The sequence below is a fragment of the Lytechinus pictus genome, chromosome 3 (genome assembly GCF_037042905.1).
Source record: "Lytechinus pictus isolate F3 Inbred chromosome 3, Lp3.0, whole genome shotgun sequence".
Lineage (NCBI taxonomy): Eukaryota > Metazoa > Echinodermata > Echinoidea > Temnopleuroida > Toxopneustidae > Lytechinus > Lytechinus pictus.
In genome coordinates, this window is record NC_087247.1 from 73,431,322 (window position 1) to 73,456,718 (window position 25,397).

Below are 25,397 nucleotides of genomic sequence, written 5' to 3' on the forward strand. Positions count from 1 at the left end.
GTAGTAGTGTTGTTTTTTACGCCAAGCTAGCCTTTCCAATTATATTGATAATGATCATTTAATTCTATTTTGCAGGGGGTGGGTAATCTAATTTCTTTGTGTTCACTCTTTAAGAGTACAGATAAGTGACATGTTATTACCAAACCTCATCAATTTCAGGCAGGGTGAATCTAGGATTTTTCCAAAGGGGGGGGGGGCACATTTTCCCAAGGAAAAATTTGACGAGCAAAAAAAAAAAAGGGGGGGGGGTCTTCACTTTCAAAAGGGGGACACACTTCTGTTTTAACAGCATTTTACATTACAATTTTTAATTGAGCCTCTCAAGGGGGGGGGGGCGCACTGGTCGGCTTTGCCCCCCCCCCCCCCACTCTTTATGAATTGTTTCTCCCTCATTTATTCCAGCCTCCTCTCAAAATAAATCAAGAATAAAATGGCCCTTTATGGTTGCTCCCTGTTGGTAATTTGTCAATTGGCTTTGTCCACTCTCTTGTGCACCCTGGCCTATGCCCCTTCACATTATTATTATACATTATCTATTCTTTTAATCTCTCTTCAGCTCTCTCTTTGCCATATCGCACTGTTATTATTCAACCACACACACAACTCTTTCTCTTATATTTTCCACCTCTCATCTCTTCTTGCAATTCATTAAAAAGGGTCAACAGCAAACTTGAAATCACCCATGTATCTTTCCCATTAAAAAAAAATATATTTTTAGAAATTCTCTGTCACATCTACATAACAGCCATGGATCAAAATTCTTTAAGGGGGGGGGGGTGGGGCTTTTGCCCTCCCCCTTTAAGATCCTGGTTTTCAAAAGGATTATTATTTATTTTATTTTCAAATTTATTCATTTTTATATCTTTATATATTTGTTATGTTTTATGTTTTTAATGGGGGGGGGGGGGGGTGGTGATTTTTACAGGGAAAACCCGCAACTACCACCCCCTCCAACCTAGATCCATGGCTGCACAATGTAGGTCTCATTACTCTTAACTTTAACTTTATGCTGCTTGTTCACTTTTGCTCGTCCATTAATTCTACTAGTACTTCCAGTCTCTCCTCAAATAACTTGATTCACCTAAACTCTCGGCTAAAAAGAATCATAGACTACTTGTTAATTTAGTGACAATGACAAAATTATTATTTTAATTCATTTATTCCAAATACATAAATCAGGTAACAATTGTTTTCCTCTTGAGTTTAAAGATCAAATTTTGATCAGAGCTCATTCCCATCTTCTTAATATGAAATGTTGTGAAAGAGACTACTGTCCTCAGTCTTCTCACAAACACAGATGCGATGTCACATCCCCCCGAATTCATTCATAATTTTTGTTAAAAATTCTTCATTGTCAAAATTGTTACACAATTTCATGTACATATTATAGTGCTGAATTATCATATTTATTCATCATTCCTGTTATGTCATTGTAATAAATTTATTATTCGAAGTATTATTATCATTTATAAACATCATCATTATCTACATCCATATTTGTAAAAACTACTGCTACGATCAGCAAGGATAATTACCCCTAAAGTAACCCTATCCCTCTTAAATTGTTTGTGGGTTTTGTTTGCTCAGTGGTGAGGGGGGAAGCGGTTACAATACTCTATTGTAAATACATGCAGTAATTCAGTTTGATATAGGATGTTTGGCATATTGTCAATGCATTATTCCCTAATTCTTCCACCAGAAAATTATTGTTGGAATTAAAAAAACAAACCCTTAATTTGGTCTTGTATTTCTTGAGTCTCTAAAACAAAGGATGTGAAGCAGAGTCATGTTCCATGTCTGTTGAAAAAAACACACACAAAAAGACAGAAATGTTAGCAATTCAATCAAGCCATCATCAAAATAAATAGAAATAAAACAAATATATAAAAGCTTAATGAAATCACAAGCCGAATGAGTCGCCTTTACAATATCTGGTGTTGATTGAAGAATTCAATAAATTGATTACAAATGACTTTCCACTTGCTTAGCCTATTCTGATGTTCTTATTTAATTTTGACAAGCTAGATCTACCGGTAGGTGATATTGTCCCGTGAAAATGAAAATGGAGCCTGTCAAAACGACTCCAGCCTAGTCTCTGAGCTGATTTCATTTTCATTTAGTCAATGAAACTTAGATCTTGGTCTACCGTGCGAGCCCCCCCCCCCCCCCAAAAAAAAAAAAGGGACACCTCACAAAACCCCAATTTAAGGTAAAAATATTTCTTAAACCTAGAATTATATACCACTAGAAAGAGTATATTCTGATTCTCCCAAATAATTTGATATCATATTCATGTTTGGATAGTCAGTATGTATTCTTTGCAGAGATGTAGATTTTGATTTGCACCGAAATAAGGCATGGCTAAAATTAATGACTCCAGATGCCAATGATGTCAAAATCTATGAGTTAGCCAAATTTCAAAGAAATTAATTTGTGTATTGACACTAAAAAGAGTTTACTAAACAATTATCTTGTAAATTATTGAACATGGGTATTGAAATTTGAAATGGATTTTAATATAACCATTGTAGGATTATGAAATCATCGACATCAGGGGAGCGTTTCATGAAAGTTGTCAGCACTGACAAGTTGGTTTTCTCCGACAGTTACCATAGTAACAGTCAGAGGCAAGTGCCTCACAGCCAATCAAACCAAGGATTTCACTGTAATTGTCAGCACTGACAATTTAGTCAGTGCTGACAACTTTCATGAAACACCCCCCACTCGATCATTCTTGGATAAAGTCATTTGGTATGTAAATACATGAAGTCATTCAGTTTGATATATAGGATGATTGTTTTTTTTTACCTTTTTGAATCAGGAGGGTCCTGCAGCTTAATTTGGTCTTGTAATTCTTGAGTCTTTAAATGAGGATGTGAAGCAGCATCATGTTCTATGTCTGTTGATTAAAACAATACACACAGACAGAAATGTTAGCAATACAAGCTATTGTAAAAAAACACATAACACTTGGACTATAGCGTATATATCTAGATCTAGTCATAGACTCTGACGTACATAGATCTGGAACTAAATGTAAGTAGAATACAGTAGTATAGATCTAGATCTACATCAAAAGTAGATCTAAATTTCATATTTGTTAAACCTACCATTCTGCGAACTTCAATGTTTAATGTTATTGAATCATATAAGTGTTAGATCTAGACTAAAGCTGTCTTGACCCAGGGTTTTTTAAATAGTTTCATGACATTTGCTCTGATGACAAGTGCTCCGATGGAAAATCTGCACGTCAGGCCAAGCAAAAGCTAACCTCCAAAATTAAATAAACCCTTTGGCCTTAACTTAAGACCCTGTCCCTGACTGAAATAGGCCTATATAGATTCTACAGGTCGCTTTGACTTTGTTGTAGGCCTAGATCCAAGTCTAGTCTATGTCTATAGACCTATATAAGCTAGATAGGATAGGAGGTAGACATGTTTTCTTTTAGCTTTAGCCAAGACCTGTAATCAGATCTACCGATGAATTAGGCCCAACTTAGTCTTAGACTAGATCTCTACTCCCCTCTCCTCTAGATCTACGTTGCCGAGTCTGAGGCTGTCCGAAGTGGCGACGTTCAGACCCCGGGGTAGGCCCTACATCTAAGTTAGATTAACTTAGACTAGGTCTAGATCTAGGCGGTAGGCCCAACTTTCAAGTTTAAAAAAATAAAAGAAAACATAAGAACTAGCCTAGCCCTAGCACTAACAAAAAAGTTAGGCCCCTAGATCTAATAGTAGAAAGAAGTTTGGGAAAAACATCTTTTTACAAAATGATCGAGGACTAGACTCTAGACTAGATCTACTAGAGCCGAGGCTATGGTCCTAATGTCTTGATATGTGAATTCAAAGGGAACGGGTTAATGGAGTGACTGTCTTTCTAAATTCAATATGTCTAGCCTAAACGTTATCTAGATTCTAGTTCTTTTCATGCCTGCCGAGATCTTCGGTAGGAATCGAAATTTCAGAGAAACTCTCGCCCAAAAGTCTGGCGTGAATTGAATATACGAGGTCTGAAATGGTAGCAGATGGAGATTTACATGTAATATAGCCGCCATATTTAGCTCACGACGATGGAAATAGTTTTGAGTTTTCGCAAGTCGTTTGCTTCCTAATTGTTCACTTTTTATAAACAAAAATTAATTCATGTTATACCCAGACTTCTAAAGATCCCATATAACATAAGATCTTTTGATTTATTTTTGTAAATGAATTAAAATTCAGCGTTAATCTGACAGTACTCACCGAAAATCTTTCAAGGACATAACCTTCTTCTGTGCGGGTGACGTCACCTTTTAGATAGGGGTCAAATTATGACGTACGAATTTCAATAGAAAAATATATTATTCATGAGGTAATGTCCAATCAAATCACAGTATCTTGCGAGTACGCAAAGAAAAAATAAATGATTCATTAGCAATATGCAAATGGGGGCTTAGGATTCGGTTCAAATGTCTCCCAGGAGGTGTGGCCGAAAGTGGTAAAAAATACGCTTATCACCATGGAGCTTCTATGGAGTATCTGTACGTTATATGCAAATGTTATTTAAATGAGGCTTTTCCGCGGGTGCTACCTTTCCGTCTATACGTATTTATTAGTCTATGAGCTAGACCAAAGACCTTATAATATATTACTAGACCGAAAGCTGCGTGCGCGTTCAGCACAAAACAAATGAGATTAGGCTCCGCCTACCGCGATCATTTGAAGACAAAAATAAGCCCTCATTGACATTCATGAGCATGAAGATATTCATAATCCGGCCTTTTCATTGGCTAAGAGCGTCATTAATACGCGATTTCCCCGATTCTTTGTCATCGATACTAGTGGTATCGTGTTACAGAATTAATTATTCATTTGACCTCATTACGTCATCTAATTTATTCATTCTGAAACTTTTCTTTCCACACACAAAATGGACCTACGAACACTCCGGTGAGTACGTATTAATTGATATAACCACATGAATTCAGTGGACTATTTACACATTTCACACTGTATTTTGTGATCTTAGGTTATTTGTTTAACAAATTAGAGAGTTTGCTATTAATCTTCTGTTAAAGGAAGGCAGAATTTGGTCTTTGAAATTGAAGTTAGATTGTCATCGTCGCCCAGCCCTAGTGCAGCCTGTAAGGCTGTATGTTGCTTGCAGTGTTGTGGTTATGCCGTTATACCGCTGTGTTAACCACATGTATTTTGTACGGGCTCCTAGCCGGCTGGGAATCGAGAGATAATCGGGCTGGTTAGTGGTTTGGTTCACCTCCAACAATAAGGACCAACCCACGATTGATTAAAACAAGAAGAATGAGGCTTCTTTTTGTACACTGTAACGTTAGATCTAGAGGGAGATCTGTATCTATCTGTTCAGTAGATCGAGACTCAGTCAGGAATAAACTGTGAAGCGGAGTATGGATGAAGATACGCCTGTCATTGACATTGTGTCAATCCTCACTTTGTTTCAGATATCAAATTTATTTTGCATAACTTCAGGCTTCTGCATTTAGCCCCCACCCATTTTAACTCTTATTGTTATTTATAAATATAGTTAGACTCGGTCTTAGAAATAACATGCTGCTCTGCATGTTTGTCTTATTATCAATAGATCTAGGGCCTAGATCTTCTTAATCCCAGGCCCTAGCCTACTTACTTTATACAAGTTATAGATCTAGGCTACTTTACTTTTATTTATTCATCGATGCTATCAAGACAAGAGCTAGGCCGACCTAATTCAAATCTAGTCTAACTTATACTTTCCCCAACCCTCGACACTTACCCCCAGGGCTTATGATCTAGGTCTGTAATTTAGGCCTAGATCTAGGTTGGGCCTAAACGACTCCGTTTACATGTACGAGTATGACTGTCACAGTGTCAGTGGACCAAGGACTAGATCTAGATCTAGTAATAGTATAATGGCAATGAAGTCTTAGCCAGGAATAAAAGTCAGAGTCAGACATCAAAAATTTCTTAACCGATATAGGGTCTAGATCTCGGTTTAGAACCGAAGCTTTACTTTCTAACTGTTAGGTCTAGATAGATCGAGAGTCCATCGTTAGATCTAGACCTAATTTAGATACATGAATGCTGTCGCACAGCACTGAGTCTTGTTGGACTAGATCTGGACTAAATAGATCTAGACCTATAGTGCATGAGATTATGAAATTATGTTAAAATCAAATGAAATAAGATTCGGAAATAAAAAGATCCAGATTTTTTTTTTTTTTTTTTTTTTTTTTGGGGGGGGGGGCAGACATGTGAAAATTTTTAGAGAAACCTAAAATTCAGAAAGCGAGGGCCAGAAGCGACCGATACTACCTAGGGCCGTTTTGTGCATTTTCTAAAGTAAAATTGAAGGATGTCATGCAATTCTCTTTTTGATTAAGGTTTCACATTTCAGCTCTTACCCAAACCCCTCCCCCTATACATACGGCCATGAAAAAGATCACTTCTTATCATTGTTCTCTTTTCTTTCACAAACAGGTTGAGTTTGAAGAACAAGAAAAACAGTAGAGGTCTACCTATATGGTTCAAGATGATGATCATAAGTGCATGCATCATTTTGCCGATTCTCATCCAGGTATAAAACTTAAACTAACCCATACAAAATTACAGATACATTACATGCATTGAATGTTAACCATGTTTACATTAAATAAAAATAATCCGAGCCACAAAGAGGTAGGATCTGTAATGAATATAGACGCTTCTTAAATATACAGGCTCTCGAGTCTAAAATAGAACCAATGCCAAAAGTTATGTACCTTGGGCAAATTTATAAAATACCGGTAAGGTCATGTCCTTGATCTACTAGTAATTAAATGGCCTTTTTATTTCCTATTTGTTTTAAACAAAGCAATATCTTTTTTCCATATTTTACAAAAATTTATTTTATTCATTCTTTAGTGTGATATTCATATTTCATATTTGTAGATTTACGATTTTTTCTAAATCTTGTTATTTTACATTTTGTCCAATAGGATGATGCAGTTTTACAATTTCCATGGAGGTGATTGATGATGATAAATAATTGGTGAAGGAGGCCTAATAGAACAGCGACTAGACCACAAAGAGAAATACAACCTACAGCAGTTATATGAGTGAGTTAATTAGTGAATATTGTTAATAATGGAGGTTGTTCACATTTTTTTGGCAACAAATAGACCTGCCTTTGAAAAACCCATTTCAATTTTGTTTTTAGATTATAGTTAGTGTCGTTTTTAATCACAGATCAAAATATTCTGTGCAACAAAACATATCAACTTTAATTCTGACTATTTATATAATTTACATATATGTTGATTCATATATTCATATTTATGAGAAATATCTGACATTTTTTCATAGAGTACATGTAGTTATAACGGAGAGTGGTATGTAAACTGTATAGAACAGGTTTAAGTGATATGCTTTATGGAAGTACAAGTTTATAATTAGTAGAAGTAAGATTTCCTGTTATGTGTTGAAGAATCATATATATGTATAGTCTCACTTTTCTTAAAACATTTATGTTTTATAAATCACGACAATTTTAATTTAAATTCATTGATTTTCTTTCTCTATTTTTTCAATCTGCAGGACTGGTGTAACAGATGTTTTCATTCAAGAAATCCAACAATTCAAGAGTCTGACTTAGGAACCACTTGATGAAGATGGAAAAGGTTTTTTTTTTCCAAGTCCAATTTTTCAAAAAAAAAAAAATTATTATTACAACCCCAAATTCATGACGTATGAAATTTCTTGTTGATTTTCATTAAAACTGGTTGCAAAAGGAGAAGCTATAAACATACAAATAGGAGCGGCGGAGTGAAGTTGAAAGTGGGGGGGGCATAGGGAAAATGCTGTATTACGTGAAATTTTTAAGAAGTTGCGAGCGAGCAGAATTTTGACATTTTTAAAAAGAAAATCTAAAATATATATTTTTTTTGGAGGGGGGGGGGCAAGAGTCCTTCAAGCCCCCCCTCCATCTCTACGAAACTGCTTATATTCTCCCACTCATGAATTATTAAACTTAATGCACAAAGGATTTCCTTCATAAGTATATTATCGAAAGGAGAATATTGTTTTCTTGTTTCAAAGGGCAATCGTCATGGTGGCCATTAAACGGATCCTTCTCAGGTGAAAGGGGCACAGAACAAGTTCTTTAGGAGCACTTTTCTTGGGTAAAAGGGGGCAGTGATTCGAGAAAGGGCACTTACAAGAAGGCGAGGGGGCACTCTTTAACACATGAAACGGGCCCTCAGATGAAAGGGCACAGAACACGTTCCAGGGGGGGGGGGGGCATTTTGGGGTTAAAAAATTGCATACAAGGAAGAGCACTTGGTAACACCTAAAACAGGTTCTCGTCAGGTGAAAGGGACACAGTACACGTTCGTGAGGGGGCATTTTTCTTGCATAAAAAGGAACTTTTCAGTGCTTAAAGAAGTAGGGGGAACTGTGCCCCCCCCCCCTCCCCAGGATCGCTGCCCCAGCATACAAAAAAAATATTCTTTTGGTTCAAAGTATTAACATACGGTTAAGAAAAAGGTAAAGCTTAATCCTCTGATAATGTGATATTTTTTTATGGCTAATTAATAAAATTCACCACTAACCAGAGAATTCCTTTATGTCTTTCATTTGTGTTCATATAGTATTTGTACAGAGCTAAAATGAAAGGGATTTGGAATTAGCAAAATTCAAAATGAGATGAAGATCGAGAGAGGGAAAGAGTGATGAGAAGTGGATTGAAAAGAGATGAGAAAGAAATGGAGGGGCACATATGAAGAGATAATTTAGAAGGGGGTGGTAAGAGAGCTAGAATGTGGGAAGTAGGAACAAAAGGGGTGGAAGAGAAATAAGACGAGATTTATGGAAACCAGGAGACAGATAACAAGTGGGAAAAGAAGAAGGAAATATATGAAGAGTTTAGTTGCAAAAGGGGTTAGGGCCACTTTGGACCATTCCGAGAAAAACCATGTTTTTATTCTCACTTATTGCAATATTCTTATGAGAAACTAAATTGTCATGATGTACTACTCTATCATGTGAACATAAAATTGGGTATAAAAGAAATTTACCCGTCTTCAATTTTTTTCTATATACTTAAAAAAATATAATTGTGTACCTAACCCCTTTTGCAAGTAAATTGAAGTGAATCCAATCTCTTTTGATTAAAAAAGTGATTTTTGTTGTGCCACTTCCATTCACGTTTTCATTTGAATTTCAAATTTTCTTTGGTATCATCAGAGTGACTGAAAATTTAGAGGTTTAGAGACAGAAAACAATAAAATATATGAAAAATGGACCTAAACCCTTTTGACAAAAATGAGTTCTTCAGAAGAGTTTAGTTGCCAAAGGGGTTAGGTCCACTCCAAGAAAATAATTCTTTTTTAATTCTCCCATATTGCAATATTCTTATGCGAAACTGAATTTTCATGATACCCTACCATGAGAACATGAAATATTTTTTAAAGATATTATTTTCCAAAAAGAGTCTGTGTGGACCTAACCCCTTTTGCAACTAAACTGAAATGGACCTAACCCCTTTTGAAAAAAAGGTGATTTTTCTTTGCCATATTAGTTCACTTTTTAATAGGAATTTCAACTTTTCTATGGTATCATCTTATATAGCTACTAAAAATCTTTACATTAAGACATAAGAATCAAGTTTGATGAAAAATGGACCTAACCCCTTTTGAAAATGAGCTCTACATATGTCATGTATGTAGGAGAAAGGCGGCACAAAAGAATTTTGAGTGGGAAAATTATTAAATGGAAAAAAACAGAGTAAGAAATGCTGGAGAATAAAGGGGACAGGAAACATGATGAATTGGGGCCCGTTTCATCATGAGTTACAAGTATGGTAATTACGATTTAGGGATGGCAAAAGCACTAGAGACATCTTTACCTAATCACGACTCGATCTACCCTTTTCATCTTCCCTTTTGGAATTAGCAAAGGCCTATAAGACGCAATACAAACAATGCTTTGTTTATAAGTGATATCGCTTGTGATATCGATACTTTATAGAGCGCAACGTATCGTCTCAGATTTGCGCTTGCTTGATTCGCTGAATCCTTCGCGTCACGAGCGCGTAACAAAATGAATACATTAATGAATTTTTCAAGTTGACCTTTGTCATTGCGCTGATGTGCGTATTGTCTAATACACGTACAAAACCACAGTTGACGAGGGAGCATCGTACGAAATTAATATTAATGAGGGCTTATTTTAGCTTCTAATGGATTAAACAAAATGGCGGTAGCTTCGGGGGCTTGAGCTAGACAGAGTGGCGACACGCGCACTGAAAACAGGATACGCGCGGTCAAAGGTCAACCATGGGGGGCTGATTAGTTCCCTCTGCGCGCACATGCAATAATTTGGCAATCATCGCTATTATCATAATTGATTTTCGACAAACTAGCCTAGTTCCGGAAGAAATGATAATGAATCTAATGTAATTTCTTCTCTTTGGTTTAGAGCTTCATGATAGATCCCCCATTTCGGTTGTCTGGCATAATCATTAATATTATTCAAGATGAATTCCACTTTTTTATTGAAAATTAATGTGATGAATTATAGAGACTTGATTTACTCGATGATTGAAAAATGAAAATAAAGAGGAAAATAGGCAAATAAGGAATATGGGAACACGAAAAATTAACAAGGTGATGCTGAAGACATAATGGACTGGAAAACTCGGGGAAAGGGGGCAGCAGGGTGACCAGATTTCACAAAATGAAATACGGGACAATCGACAAAAAAAATCAACATAGAAGGCTACACAGTGTTATAGATTTGTGAAAAAATATAAAGAATGGGAAGGAAGGGTGAACGAAAGAATGAAGGAGAGAAAGAAAATACGAAAGAAGGAAAAGATATTAATTGAGAATAAAGAAATAAAAAAATGAAGGGGAAAATGAAGGAAAAAATAATAAAAGAGAGAAAAAGGTTTCCGTCATTCTTTGAAATGAATATAGAAAGAAAGAAAAAGAAAGGGAGGGAAGATGAACAAATGTGTGAAAGACGAAATAAAGGAGAGAAAGAAAAAAAAGTAAGAAAAAGGAGCGGAAAGAAAGAATGAAGGAAAGATAAATGTTTCCTCCATTCTTTGAAAGAAACTAGGGAAGGAAGGAAGGATGGAAGGGAAAGAAAGAATAAGGGAAAGGAATTAGAAGGGAAAATATAAAGAATGAAAGAATTAGGGAGAAAAGAGAGGGAGGAAAGAATAAAAAAGAGAAAATAATGGAAGGAGAAAAAGAACGAAAAGAAAAAAGGAAAGAAATGGAGAAGAAAGCAAAGAACAGTTTAAAGAAGGAAAGAAGGAAATAATAAAAGGGAAATTTGATAAAGAATGCAAATAAGAGAAAGAAGGAACGAAAGAAAAATGAACACACAGCGAGAGAAAGGATCATGAAAGAAAGATAAGAAATAAAGATAGATGGAGCAAAAAAGAAAAAGAAACGAAAGAAAAATGAACACACAGCGAGAGAAAGGATCATGAAAGAAAGATAAGAAATAAAGATAGATGGAACAAAAAAGTGTCAGCAGCGCGAAGGATAGAATAATGAAGAAAGAAGGATATAAAAGAATGAAAAGGGAAAAATTCAAACTTCCAGCAAACAAAAACAACCATCTGACAAAAATAATAATTATATATGGTGTGTTTTTAATATAATTTTAAAAACTAAAAAAAAAAAAACTTGCAAAAGTTTAGTAATCGATTATCTGTTGGTTATTTGATGAACATTCGTCACTGTTAAATGTATTAACTACATTTTGTTCTATATACTGAAATACGGGAAAAATAGACGTCCCGTGAGGGGTGGGCCGGACAAAGGAGCAAAATATGGGACCATCCCGGGAAATACGGGACGTCTGGTCACCCGGCCTGGGGGCAGTTTTCTTCTTCTGAATCACTGCATTGAAATTTTGTAATCACACCACCGGTATCGTACGTGGAAAATAAACAATTAAGGAGCAAAAAATAGTACCGTGATCACAAAATATAAAGGAAAAGCATATATTTTGACTTTTGAAATGATATATTTCATTAAAAGTTAGAGCATAATTATTTAATATAGTCCCCTGACAAAATGGGCTATTGATCTGTGGTGATTTAGGGGGACGGGCCCAGGTGACAACTCCTAGCTTACACTATTTTCACTGCACTGACTTTCAATCAATAATGGAAATAGGAACATTGTACTCAGATCGAATTTCATGATTTCAACAATCCGAATATTTTTATGCAAAATTTTAACCAACCTTACCCTTTTTTATGTCACATTAAAATTAACCATTTATCTTGATGTTTTGTATAACGAAAAGGGGAATGTTAATGGTAAATTATTTTTTTGTTTTATTGTTGTTTTCATTACTATTACTATTAATATGACGATCAATATTGTCATTAGTAATATTATCATTGAAATCGTTATTTTTTGTTATGATCATTGTCATCGTTATAATTACCATCATCATCAGGGCGGCGAATATCCTGCTTTCTTTCTCTATCTTCTTTTTTAACTAAAAAAAGTTGAGGCAGTTGTTGCCCCCCCCCCCCTAATCATCACTATTAAAAGTATTATTTGTAATATTGAGAATGATCCAATATGTGTAGATTCTTATCAATAAATTTTGAAACTTGAAACTATCTTCTTTTTAATAGGGGACAAAGGACCCAAGCGTTATGTCAACTTTTTTCTCAATCGAAAAATAAGGGGTATAATTACTTAATTTATCTTCTTTGTTTGAACTATTTTAATAAAAAGTAGGGGCGATCAACCAGTGGCGCCCTATCATCATTGTCATAATATCTTGTAAATATCTGAAGAAATGTAATCTATAGTTGTTCATATCCTAACTATAATCAGCGGCTGCCATGTTTTTATTCTAAGTGAAATCATCTTGGCTCATACTGAAATGATTATCTATATAATCAACTCTTACACTCTAACACTCTATAGAAAAATTTGGTGAAAAGTAAGCCATGTGGGAGGGTAATTATGTGTCCATCTAACATCTGACATTTCTTTGGGGCATTTTTATTTATCCAGTGTGATTATTTTTTTGCCCATTCTAAATTAATTGCTGATTATTTTTTAACCTCACTGGACAATATGCTTCCCGCATTGGGTTAACATGGTAAAATACTTTCCAAAATAGGTTGGACACATAATTACCATCATGGTGGTAAAATTTTACTCAAAATTTTTACAGTGTATTTTCGGCACTTTTTTATTTTCCTATAGTAATCGTGATTTCACTTGATTATGAATTTGCTGATTGGCAATAGTTGTCACATAACAAAAATGTTCTTTCCATTTCCTCTGATTGATTTAATCTGACAATTCTGGCAAATGGTGGAAACTGTCAATAATCTTTTAGTTGTGAATATACCCCTCCCTTTATCTATCACTCTCTTTGCCCCTCTCATCTCTGGGTCTCTCTCTTCTGTTCTCCAATTTCCCTCTTCCTTTCTATTGTGTGGTGTAACACTGTGTAATGAAAAAAAGAAAAAAAAAGAAAAACAGAGTCTCAACTAATTAAACGCTTGTAATGCATATTTAAAATGGAAAGCTTATAGCTTTAACAGGATCAAGGACGAATATTGAAAATGATCGGATTTACCTGAAAGAGAAAACAATAAGATATCATAAGTGATTTCCATGTAAGAAATACATCTCTCTATGCACAAGAAGGTGGATCCAAACAATACTTTGTTTGTAATATTGTCTTATGCCACTCCCTCCTTCACATCCACTAAAGGTCAACTGACTATAATCATAAATAACTTTGATTTGCGCGTGCATATCCTGTATATAAGCCTATAACCTATTTAGAATGACAATATAAATGAAAATAAATTTCAATTGGAAAATTACATCTTGGTGAAAAGAATAAGGGTGAACAATTTATTTTTTCAATTTTCCCATTTACATTATCATATGCAGTGAATTAGACATTCAGGCTGTTGAATCGATTTTAAATAAACTAGATTTTTTATTAATGAATTTAAAATTTGAATAACAGACACTATATGGAAATGCATTTTGATATAACCTAAAAAAGATGGGTATATGGAAATAAAAATGTACATCCTGCATAAGGTGATGACAAGGAAATTTTATTGAAAATGTAATACAGTAGTCCCAATGACATGATGCATTTGTGGAAAAAAAGGAAAATATCATAACGACAAATTTATGAAAAAAAAAAATAATACATAAAATTGATATCAATATAAAGTTGTTCATTCTATCAAAATTGCACAATTATTGTTACAAAGGGGAATGAACATATATTTTACTTAAGTTCGATATTGCATTAGGTTCTGATTGTGTTAACATTCATTCCTTGATAAATTGTTTTAAAACATTATCAGCTAAGATATTTCATTTCATTTCATTTATTGGTTTCAGCAACACTTTTTCATACACACATTAACAAAGAAAATACAATAATAATATACGAATAACTGACAAGCACAACATTGAACAAATTGCATTTTATATCAATACATATTGATATTTTTCATTTCATTTATTTATTTATTCATTTTTCCAAAAAAAATTATAATACAATAATTACAATAAATAAAACATATCAGAAAATACAAATGACATAAATCTTCAAATAAACCAAATATGATTTTTAGAAGGTTGCAGGGGTTGCCACTTTAAGCTAAGCTTGACTGCGTGGCAACCCCAGAAAACAATGATAATTATTGATTACAGTCTATGACTTATCAGAAACCACCTTTAAATGAATAAACCCTGTTTCCGGGACTCTGTTCAGCTAGTTGTTTCCAAAGTTGATGCTTAAAACTTGTAGTCACTGAAGTCATTACCTTAATTGCATGACCTTTGAAAGCACATGCCATTATGATAACAAAATTAGTGAGCAAGTACAATTACCAGCAGATAATCCATAATGTGACTATTAGACCTGTGCCATTTTCCTCATCAGTCCAAGCAAGTGTTGTTGTCACAGTTATAAGGTCAAAGCATATACATACGTTAACACATATTGAATTAATCACACAAAGCTAACGTACTCTATGAGTGAATAAAGGTACAGTAGTGAGCACTGTCAGTATAGGCCCTGAACTTGCACTAACATGGTAATAGCTAGATGAACTCATGACAATCACCACACACCAAACACAGATGGGTTACATGCAGCATGGACCTACTAGGTCCATGCATGCAGCAAATCTGTTATTTGTAGATGTAGATCCATTATTGTTTGTGAGGACACAGGTCAAAGCACTTTGAATCATTATTTCTTCTGTTTGCATTAATAAAGTAATCTTAATTGAATCACTGGCTGTCTTGATAGGTAAGCTCTGGTCTTGGACTTGGATTTTTTTTATCTACTAGGACTAGACTAGGTCTACATCTACTATAGATCTTCACTAGACCCTAGACTAGTCCAGAGTAAATAGACTCGAGCACTGCAGTTCCTTTGTTAGATTACAAATTTTAATGTAACAACTCAACTGCACTGCATGCAGTGCTGCCTTCAGTCTTAATATTAACTCTAGTCTTAGGGTCTAAATTAGACCTAGGCATACGGGTTTTCTAAAATCAGGAGTTTTAACACTTTGGCCTTAATAACAAAATAGTCTAAATATATATAGGGATACTTTCCTCTCTAATGGGATATTTCCATCTATATATTAGTAAAATTCAGATTAAGACTAGTAGTAAGTTAGATCTAACTTTAGACCAAAAGCTTCAGTCTCTGTATTTTGGTTGTTCCGCTGAACTGTGTTGGCTCACTCACCAATACATAAATGGGAATTATAGTAAAATGTCAGGAATTGTTGAATAAAATCCCAGAAACGACGGTTATTCCTGTCTAATATAACTTAGACTAAGTTGAAAAGTGCCTTCACCCGTTGAGTTGGTGGCGCCATCCCTGCAATTAACCGCCTACGGCCTATAGAGTGGGCTAAGGTTTCCGCCGCCGAAAGCTCCGGCGGCGCAGCTCCTTATCTTTGGCTAGGGTCTTATGAAGGGTAGTCCCATATGCTAAATTTTATGAACTGTTTTTGGTAGAAAATAAATGGATTTCCCCCAAAATAACATGAAACAACTTGTTAAAAGAGCATTTAACCTTGACAGTCATTGTAAAACACTATTTTCAACACGTTGAGGTAATTTGTGCAAAACATGATTAGGCCTACACAAAACTTGAAAAAATTCAATTTTTCTCTCTTACCAAACACTTTTTTCGACATTATTTTGGAAGCCGATTTATGCAAAATAACACCAGATGTATCTACAAAAAGGTAACTTTATATGTTAAAATACTCACATTGGCGTCTAGAAAATATATCCATGAGTTGAAAGTGTCGAGGTATTTAATCACTAAATGTGAGAAAACGTGTAGTTTATTTAAATTTTCGGAGGCATGCACCAAGCAGAAGATCACAAGCGCAGAAAATATGCCAGAGGGAACTAATTGGGGCTCCATGAAATATCGGACCAATCAGAGCACACTTCCGGTTTCGCCACTCTGTCTATTGATAACTCTGACAAGCGTCACAAGCGTGTTGCTCTAAAGGCCACCGCACACCTTACGACCCGACTGGTCGGCGACTGGCTTGCGACTGAGAGAGGGGAGATGAATCGCAAGGCAGTCATAAGCCTCGACACCGCACACCTTGCGATCCGATCTGCGACTCACGCATGCGCTTTTTGGCATATCATCTGAGAAATTGCGCTTACTACTGCGTATGCGCGTTGTTTATCATAATACGCGTTATGCAACTCTGCTGTCTGATTGGCTGGAGGTTGGATTGTGCTTGCGATCCAGTCGAGTCATAAGGATTCGACATGTCAAATCCTTCCGATTTTCCTTGCGACTTGTCTCTGACCGGTCTGCGACGCTCAAGCTGACAAGAGCTGTGACGTCACATCTACCCTTACTCAGTCGCAAGCCAGCCGGTGTACCGGCGGATCCTGCGCCTGGCAGATACTGTTCTAGGCACCAAATCCGCCGGCGGATATGGTTCTCCTCCGGCGGATTCAGTACCAAAAAAGGCCACTCCCTTCGGAAGATTCGGAAGATATCGTTCTTGCGCTATCGCGATATCCTTCATGCATCACGTTCACACGTCATGCATGCACGCGCACCGCGCGTGAATAACGTTGCGAAATGAAGTTCGAAGAAGAGGTGGGTTAGCCTTAGTCTAATTGAGAGCCAGCTACCTTTCGGATTCTAGTTACATTAGGCCATGAAGAGGAAAGCCTCAACATTTTGCCTTTATTCTGATGATTAGGGACAGAGTCAGACTCAGACTGACGTTAATCAGAGATTAAGTTTGCACAAAGAAGAATCTAACTTTGAGCTATTTTTTGGCATTATATTCAGTAAATAAAATCATATTCTACACTTTTCCTTTGCTTTTCTTTCCTCCTTTCTTTTTGTTCTTGTTTGTAGAACTTTTTGGGACCATAGCCCAACCCTTCCATACGCAGTGCTGTGCGGTTGGGGTCCGGAATTTCTTGATATCAAAGCCATTTAAACCTCGCAGATTGCCGCTATTTTAATCAAATCGCGGGCATGTACAGGATATAGCTTTTACACAACACATTTATTCAACCCAGTTGCGTAATGAACCAAATATTTTGAGGGGCAAAATATAGTAATGTGGGAAAAATCTGTAAAAGTCGCAAAGCGATCGAGCTGGAAAAAAATGCCTTTTGAAATTAAATTCTAATTATGTAATTGATTTTTCCATTAGATTCAGCAACTAACAAATTTCATTGTTTCCATTCATTTCATTATACCTTGTCTCCTTTAATTCATTTTATTTCTCTTGGGTGTGGAACCAAGACCCCCCCCCCCCCCCCCCCCGGCGCATGTGCAGTAATTGAACGTGATTGTGAACGGGAAGCGTTATAGAGCAATTTGAGGTTCAGTATAAATGAAGAGCCCCTACTGTGTGGGGTCTGGGGCAAAGCCCCGGTAGCTTATTTACATAAAATTTGGCTAGCTTATAGCACAATGTTGTATGCAGTCCATCTTTCTTCCCGCTCTTTAATTTCAATCATCGGAAGCCCGGTCGTGTTATTTTTTTTTTTCTTGTCCCTTTTCTTTGTTTTCCAAAAATTAGCTTTTGACTAATTGCATTTTACCTTCGTTTCGCGCTATTGTTTGCCATTTTGTCATCTTTTAATTTATTTCCCACCGTGCTATTGCATTACATATGCCTGTTTTGGAATGATTTGTTCTTTCTCAAATGTTCATTTTCCCGATTTCCTTCCTTTTCCATTAAAAAGGTTTTTTTTCTTCGTTTTCTTTTCACTTTTTCCTTTCCTTTTCCCCTCATTCCCCTTTCCCTTTCTTTCTCCCTCCTTTTTTTTCCTTTCCCGTTTTTCTTTTATTCCTGGTTAAATCCGACAGGGGGCAACCCCCCCCCCCGCCTGTTACGTCATGAATATCCATTAGGTGGACTGATGATGTCACATCTCCACTTGTTCTTTTGTAATTTATTATATGAAATTAGGTTTATTCAAATTTTTTGCTCCAAGAACTAGAAAATTTGGATTGACAACTGATTTAGTGCATTAGATATTTATTGCTGCAACTTATTTCATTATAAGGGAGACATATTATTCACACAAGTATGAAATAAATGAAAAAAATATGGTTTTGTGTGATAACATAAGAAAACGGAAAATGGGGATGTGACATCATCAGCCCAACTAATGAATATTCATGATGACTGTTTTCACAAAATATTGCTTAACTTTAAACTTCAATAACTTTATTATTTGTTATCCGATTTTGATGAAATTTTCTGCATTTTGCTCAGTGAATTCTACTCTATGTATTAAGATATAAATATTTTCAGCCCGGACCATCCCTTTAATTCAGATTCCTTAACAAAAATATTGAAAAAAAAGGAATAAAAAAAAAACAAATTAAAAATAGGCCTACAATAAACTACATAAGATATTAATCATGTTTTGAAATTCTTTTTTAAAATGTTTTCACATAAAATTAGCACTCTACAAGCAATAATATGAGTTAACAGCAATATATATTCATAAACTAATTTGCCTCATTTATTTTGAAATTATGAAGTTTTAACTCGTTGAAAATCTGTAGTTTTATAAAAACTATAGGCCTATATGGGGGTACAAATTTTCGCCAGTCTGGCAAACTTACACTAATCATGGTGTGAAAAAGCACAGTTAAAGATTTCGATGCATACTGCGGACTTAAAGTAGTATAAATTTTCACGTAGGGCCTACAAAACAAAATGATGAAAATTTCATCAAAATCTGATAATAATAAATAGCAAAGTTTTGGCGCATGTGCCAGGTCTATGTATACATGATATATCGAGTCATTGTTTCTCCTATTCCCTCACCCCCATCGAGCCCTTCGTCAAAAGCTGTATGGATCCGCCCCTGAATAAAAATTCACTAAAAGTCTAAAGGCGGACGAAAATCCCCTCCCCCCATTGGTAACGACATTGCCAGAGCCGCGCATGCGCGCGCTGCCGAGGTTGGACGTCTGTCCAAATAAATATTACACGTATCGTCAATAGAACCAAATCCGCCGAGGAACCAAATCTGCAAACATCAAGCCGCGTCAAACCCGGCGGATATGGTTCCGATTAAAAACGATATCGGCCATTAAGAACGATATCTGCCGGCGGATACGGTATCCGCCGGTGGAACCGAATCCGCCGCTACACCGGCGACCAGTCGGGTCGTAAGGTGTGCGGTGGCCTTAAGGACGTTCCACAGTTAAAGTGAAATCCATGTCATTTTCACCAAATTTTGCAGAGAGTTACTTTGGTATATATGCATTATGAAAATGCAAAAAATAATATAGGTTCATGTGCTTATTTATTTTATACGGGTCTTCAAAGTCGCCGTATTTGAATGATATGCAATCTTGCGCAATCAAGAGAATTATGCCTCTCTTAGACCTCACGAATTCACCAAATGAGTTTAAATCACCTTTACTCAGTGGATACCGCATCAAACTTCATCAAATTTTTAAGATATATAACAAAGTGTATACCAAAGTAAGAGAAAGTCTTTTAATTAGTAAAACTATATCTAATTGGAGTCAGCAGCGCCCTCATTTGGCAAGAATGGTGCAAAAACTCGGAAAAAACAAATCTTCAAAGACGTGAGTCTACTCAAAAATTAAAAAAGTATTTTGTAAGCTGCACTTTTTTCAAAATCCATGTCATTTTCATCAAATTCGGCTAAATTGTAGAGGAATGCATATCGAAGGTGTAGGGAAGTTAAAAATATGGGGTCCATGTGCTCGTTTTTTAGCTATGAGTGTCCAAAGTGATGCGAGTTGGCATGAAAATCGCCCAAAATGCGCCCAAAACGTGCAAAAGTCTAATAATGCCGTCTAAAATGCGAATGGTTCCGTAGTTTTGCCCCCAAACATTCAAAATCCATGTCATTTTCATCATACTCTCTACATTTGAAGAAGAATATATTTTGAAGACATTAAAATATAAAAAATATGGGGTCCATGTGCTCGTTTTTAAGCTATTGGTGTCCCAAGTGTTGCAAGTTGGCTTGAAAATCGCCCAAAAAGAGCCGAAAACATGCAAAAGTCTCTTAATACCCTCTAAAATGCAAATGGTTCCATATTTCGCCCCCAAACATTCAAAATCCATGTCATTTTCATCATACTCTCTAAATTTACAGAGGAATATATTCTAAACGCATTAAAATATTAAAAATATGTGCTCGTTTTTAAACTATCAGTGTTCAAAGTGATGCGAGTTGGCTTGAAAATATTGAAATCCACCTAAAATGCGCCGAAAACGTGCAAAAGTCTAATAATACCGTCTAAAATGTGAATAGATCTATAGTTTTGCTCCTAAACATTCAAAATCCATGTCATTTTCATCATACTCTCTAAATTTACAGAGGAATGTATTCTGATGACGTTAAGATATTAAAAAATGGGGTCCATGTGCTCGTTTTTAAGGTATTAGTGTCTAAACTGTTAAGAGTTGGCTTGAAACAGCCCAAAATGCGCCGAAAACAAGTAAAAGTCTGATATAATACCGTCCAAAATGTATAAAATACGAATGGTTCCGTAGTTTTGCTCCCAAACATTCAAAATCCATGTCATTTTCATCATACTCTCTAGATTTGTAGAGGAATATATTCTAAAGACGTTAAAATATTAAAAATATGGGGTCCATGTGCTCGTTTTTAAACTATCAGTGTCCATATTGTTGCGAGTTGGCTTGAAACAGTCTATAATGCGCCGAAACCTGGCAAAAGTCTAATACCGTCCACAATGCATGTCTAAAATACGAACATGACGAATGGTTCCTTAGTCCTGCCCCCAAACATTCAAAATCCATGTCATTTTCATCAAACTCTCTAGATTTGTAGAGAAATATATTCTTAAGAAGTTAAGACACTTAAACTATGGAGTCCATGTGCTCGTTTTTAAACTATCAGTGTCCAAAGTGTTGCGAGTTGGCTTGAAACAGTCTATAATCATGATAATGCGCCTAAAACGGGCAAAAGTCTAATATCGTCCAAAATGTCTAAAATACGAATGGTTCATCAGTCCTGCTCCCAAACATTTAAAATCCATGTCATTTTCATCATACTCTCTAGATTTGTAGAGAAATATATTCTGAAGAAGTTAAGACACTTAAACTATGGGGTCCATGTGCTCGTTTTTAAACTATCAGTGTCCAAAGTGTTGCGAGTTGGCTTGAAACAGTCTATAATCATGATAATGCACCTAAAACGGGCAAAAGTCTAATATCGTCCAAAATGTCTAAAATACGAATGGTTCATCAGTCTTGCTCCCAAACATTTAAAATCCATGTCATTTTCATCATACTCTCTAGATTTGTAGAGAAATATATTCTGAAGAAGTTAAGACACTTAAACTATGGGGTCCATGTGCTCGTTTTTAAACTATCAGTGTCCAAAGTGTTGCGAGTTGGCTTGAAACAGTCTATAATCATGATAATGCGCCTAAAACGGGCAAAAGTCTAATATCGTCCAAAATGTCTAAAATACGAATGGTTCATCAGTCTTGCTCCCAAACATTTAAAATCCATGTCATTTTCATCATACTCTCTAGATTTGTAGAGAAATATATTCTGAAGAAGTTAAGACACTTAAACTATGGGGTCCATGTGCTCATTTTCAAATGATCAGTGTCCAAAGTATTGCGAGTTGGCTTGAAACAGCCCAAAATGCGCTGAAAACAAGCAAAGGTCTGTTAATACAGTCTAAAATGCGAGTGGTTCCGCAGTCTTGCTCCCAAATATTGAAAATCCATGTCGTTTTCATCATACTTTGCATATAGATACTTAGGCACCTGAATATTCCAAATATGCAAAAAATAACATGGGTCCATGTGCTTGATTTTTTGCTATAGAGCTTAAAAATTAACCCAAAATGGATGATGTTCTTAAGAATTGCGCATCCGAAAAAAATCTGGCATTCTTAGACCTCACGAGATCACAACATTGAGTTTAAAGCCCTCAGTCAAAATCCATGAAAATTTCATCAAATTTTGCAATATGATTAATAATCGTATCCGTGAGATGGATAATCTATCTATATTGCTGTCAATTGTTTATTCATTTAAGTCTAACAACACTCTCGGTTCTTAGAAAGAATTTGCGAGAAAGATACTCATATCATGGACCTATTATAGGTCCATGCATATGCAGCCTCAAAAATGTGAAATTTCAATAACAAACTTGAGAAGTGAAAAAAATGCTGCACTTTATTCAAAACCCATGACATTTTCACCAAACTTTGCAAAGTTGTAGAGGAGTGTATACCTAAGAAGGGCAAACATTAAAAAATATGGGTTCATGTGCTTGTTTTCAAACTATCAGCATTCTTATTAGAGTAAATTTGCTTCTTAAAACACCCGAAAACGCGCCAAAAGCAGTATCTATGCATGTGAGGAAAATTTCCGAACCTCTTTTTCATTTATTCATACTCGGGGTCATAATTCATCATACTTTGCAGCACTACAGAAAAACTATTTTTAAATTGTAGAGGAATAAAAAAAATGGTCCATGGAATATTTCCAGTTTATTAGCTTCATAAAATAACACATCAGATCTGCAGTTAGTGCAGATAAGGAGAAAAATCAGCTCACATTACCTATACAGCTGATTAAATCACAAGTTCATCCATTGTGACGTCGGCGCGCAGAGTGTAAAATATGCGCAGATACTGATGCGCACAAACATAACTGTGGAACGTCCTTAAGGAAGGTCAACTCCGCTCGAATTTTGTGACCACTCTAAAAAATAAGGTGGGGTTTTGGGAAATTTGTCGAGTTTATTTTTTTCATTTGTTAATTTCAAATATTTTTTAAGGAACAATTATTAGATCGGTTTTTCTGGGTATAAATATTAAAAATATAATTTTTTATTTTTTTAAAGAAAATATTCAGCTTAAATAATCATGATTTTGACATTTTTCCTCATTTTGGAATATTAAGTCTATGACGAGGATACCCCTAATCTGTTATTTTCTTCTGCTGAATTTCGCTGCACCACTAATAAATGCATAGACAACCACCGTAATAATCGAGGTCATTTTTCCGGCCTGGGTGCGCCGAGTCTGGGCCGGTCGCGCAGCTAGCTAGTGACGTTGATGAAGCCCTGGGCTGGGGCTTCAGGCGACTCGTCATAGACCTTCTAGCAACATAGACAATGACGTCCAATTTGCGTACTCTGATTTGAAGTGCAAATGCTTCAGGGCTGATGTTTATCAACGATGATTGTTCAAGGTTAGATTTCAAATTTTTAATTTCATTCGACTTTTAAATCTATAAATCTGAAATAAAATCATGATCTGGTGAGAACTATAGTTGTAAATTGTAATATTAGTTTTGATACAACTAATAGTATTGATTTTCCCTTTTTTCTTTACTTTATTATTTTTGTACTGGTTCTTTGAATTAAAATAAAGGGCCTATCATCTTGTCTGTACTATGTAAACCATATTTAGAGTTGTGATCGACTCACTCAGTTCTGTAAAATGGCATTAAAAATTGTATATTCTGTAAATGAAAGGAAGAAGAAAAATATCTCATCGCTGTATGCAAATTGACACTTTCCCAGCGTTGGAATTTCAATCATTAATTAATCATCGTCTCATTTTACTAAAGAAAACTTCAATCAATAGATGATGATGGGTGCGCGGTACCAGCGATAATGCTTTTAGTTGGGTATCCAACCGTGTATGTGTGTAAACAATCCGAGAGGGGGTTAATCGTGGGAACTGTTGCTAGCTAGCGCGCAACGAGCTCTATTCGGATCGATCACATGTAACGTGCAGCCCGCCGCGCTGCAGCTGCCGGAGAACTACAGTTAGGGCGCGCTCGGAGAGAGCTAGCTAGACACTATGAACACGAGCAGGAATTTCTCTCGTTTTACTCTCAATAAAACGAGAGCCACTTCTTACATAAAAGTGTCTAAATTTTTAACTATTTTTAACGGATTTTCATCTCAAAATTTTCGAGAGCAAAGTTAGTTTTTATGATCCTCCAGAAGGCCACTTCCAGAACTTAATGGCCGTTTGGCCCTGAATGGCCCAAGCGAATCACTTCGCTGATGGGATTTACGATCCTACAGGGAGTATCCGTTCTCCCTCTCGATTGCGGCCACAATGCGCTTAATCTCACTCCCAGACTTTCACAAAATTTAAAAAACAGTGCAGGCTTACAGTGAATTCTACATTTACACCGATATCTTTAGTAATTAGAATAAGTTTGAAAACAAAAATACATTTTGGTAGAGCATGCGTTGTAGATGAAAAACACGACTACACGGCGGTATTCTGCAGCATTCTTTGGCAGTACAGAAGATCAGAAATATCCATTATTAGTCCTGAAAATGGAAATATGGTAGTATGTCGCGTTTGTGTTGTTTTTATACTTTTACGGATCTGAAAGACCCAGAATTTGGTGGCACCGTCGAACAGGAAACAGAAAAAATATGTGCTGATAAAGTGGCTGTTCCAATCTCATTATTTTTGCAATTTACTGGGAAAACTCCAGCAACACCTTCATCAGTTTTCGAATAGTACGATATCACAGCATGACTTTGATAATATTATATGAATTGTAAATGTTATTATTAATTTATCGCACTTTAAATCTATTACTGTTCTGTGCTATTTTCCACAGATCCCTGCAGAAAGCGTTTTGGCAAAAGGGTTAAAAGTTACGGTTGACTTTACTCCAGTTCTTGTATATTGAAAAAATAGATAAAATGCAAAGTTTACCCAATTATAGTTTTGCTTTTGTTTGTAATGTACATACTGCATGCATTCATCGCATAAGCTGAACACTCATTATTCGCAGCGAATAAAAACATGAAGAATAGATAAGGAAAATGAAACTTTTAAAGGAGACATTAGCTTAGAG

The 25,397-nt window shown here is 35.8% G+C and overlaps 1 long non-coding RNA gene across 1 annotated transcript; it reads left to right on the forward strand.

Annotated features, from left to right (window-relative positions):
* The first annotated feature begins 4,662 nt into the window (after window positions 1–4,662).
* Window positions 4,663–7,836, forward strand: LOC135153780 (uncharacterized). The gene is made up of 4 exons (XR_010293286.1): window positions 4,663–4,928; window positions 6,471–6,567; window positions 6,968–7,087; window positions 7,566–7,836. It is a non-coding gene; the product is annotated as an uncharacterized LOC135153780 (long non-coding RNA).
* Window positions 7,837–25,397: the final 17,561 nt, after the last annotated feature.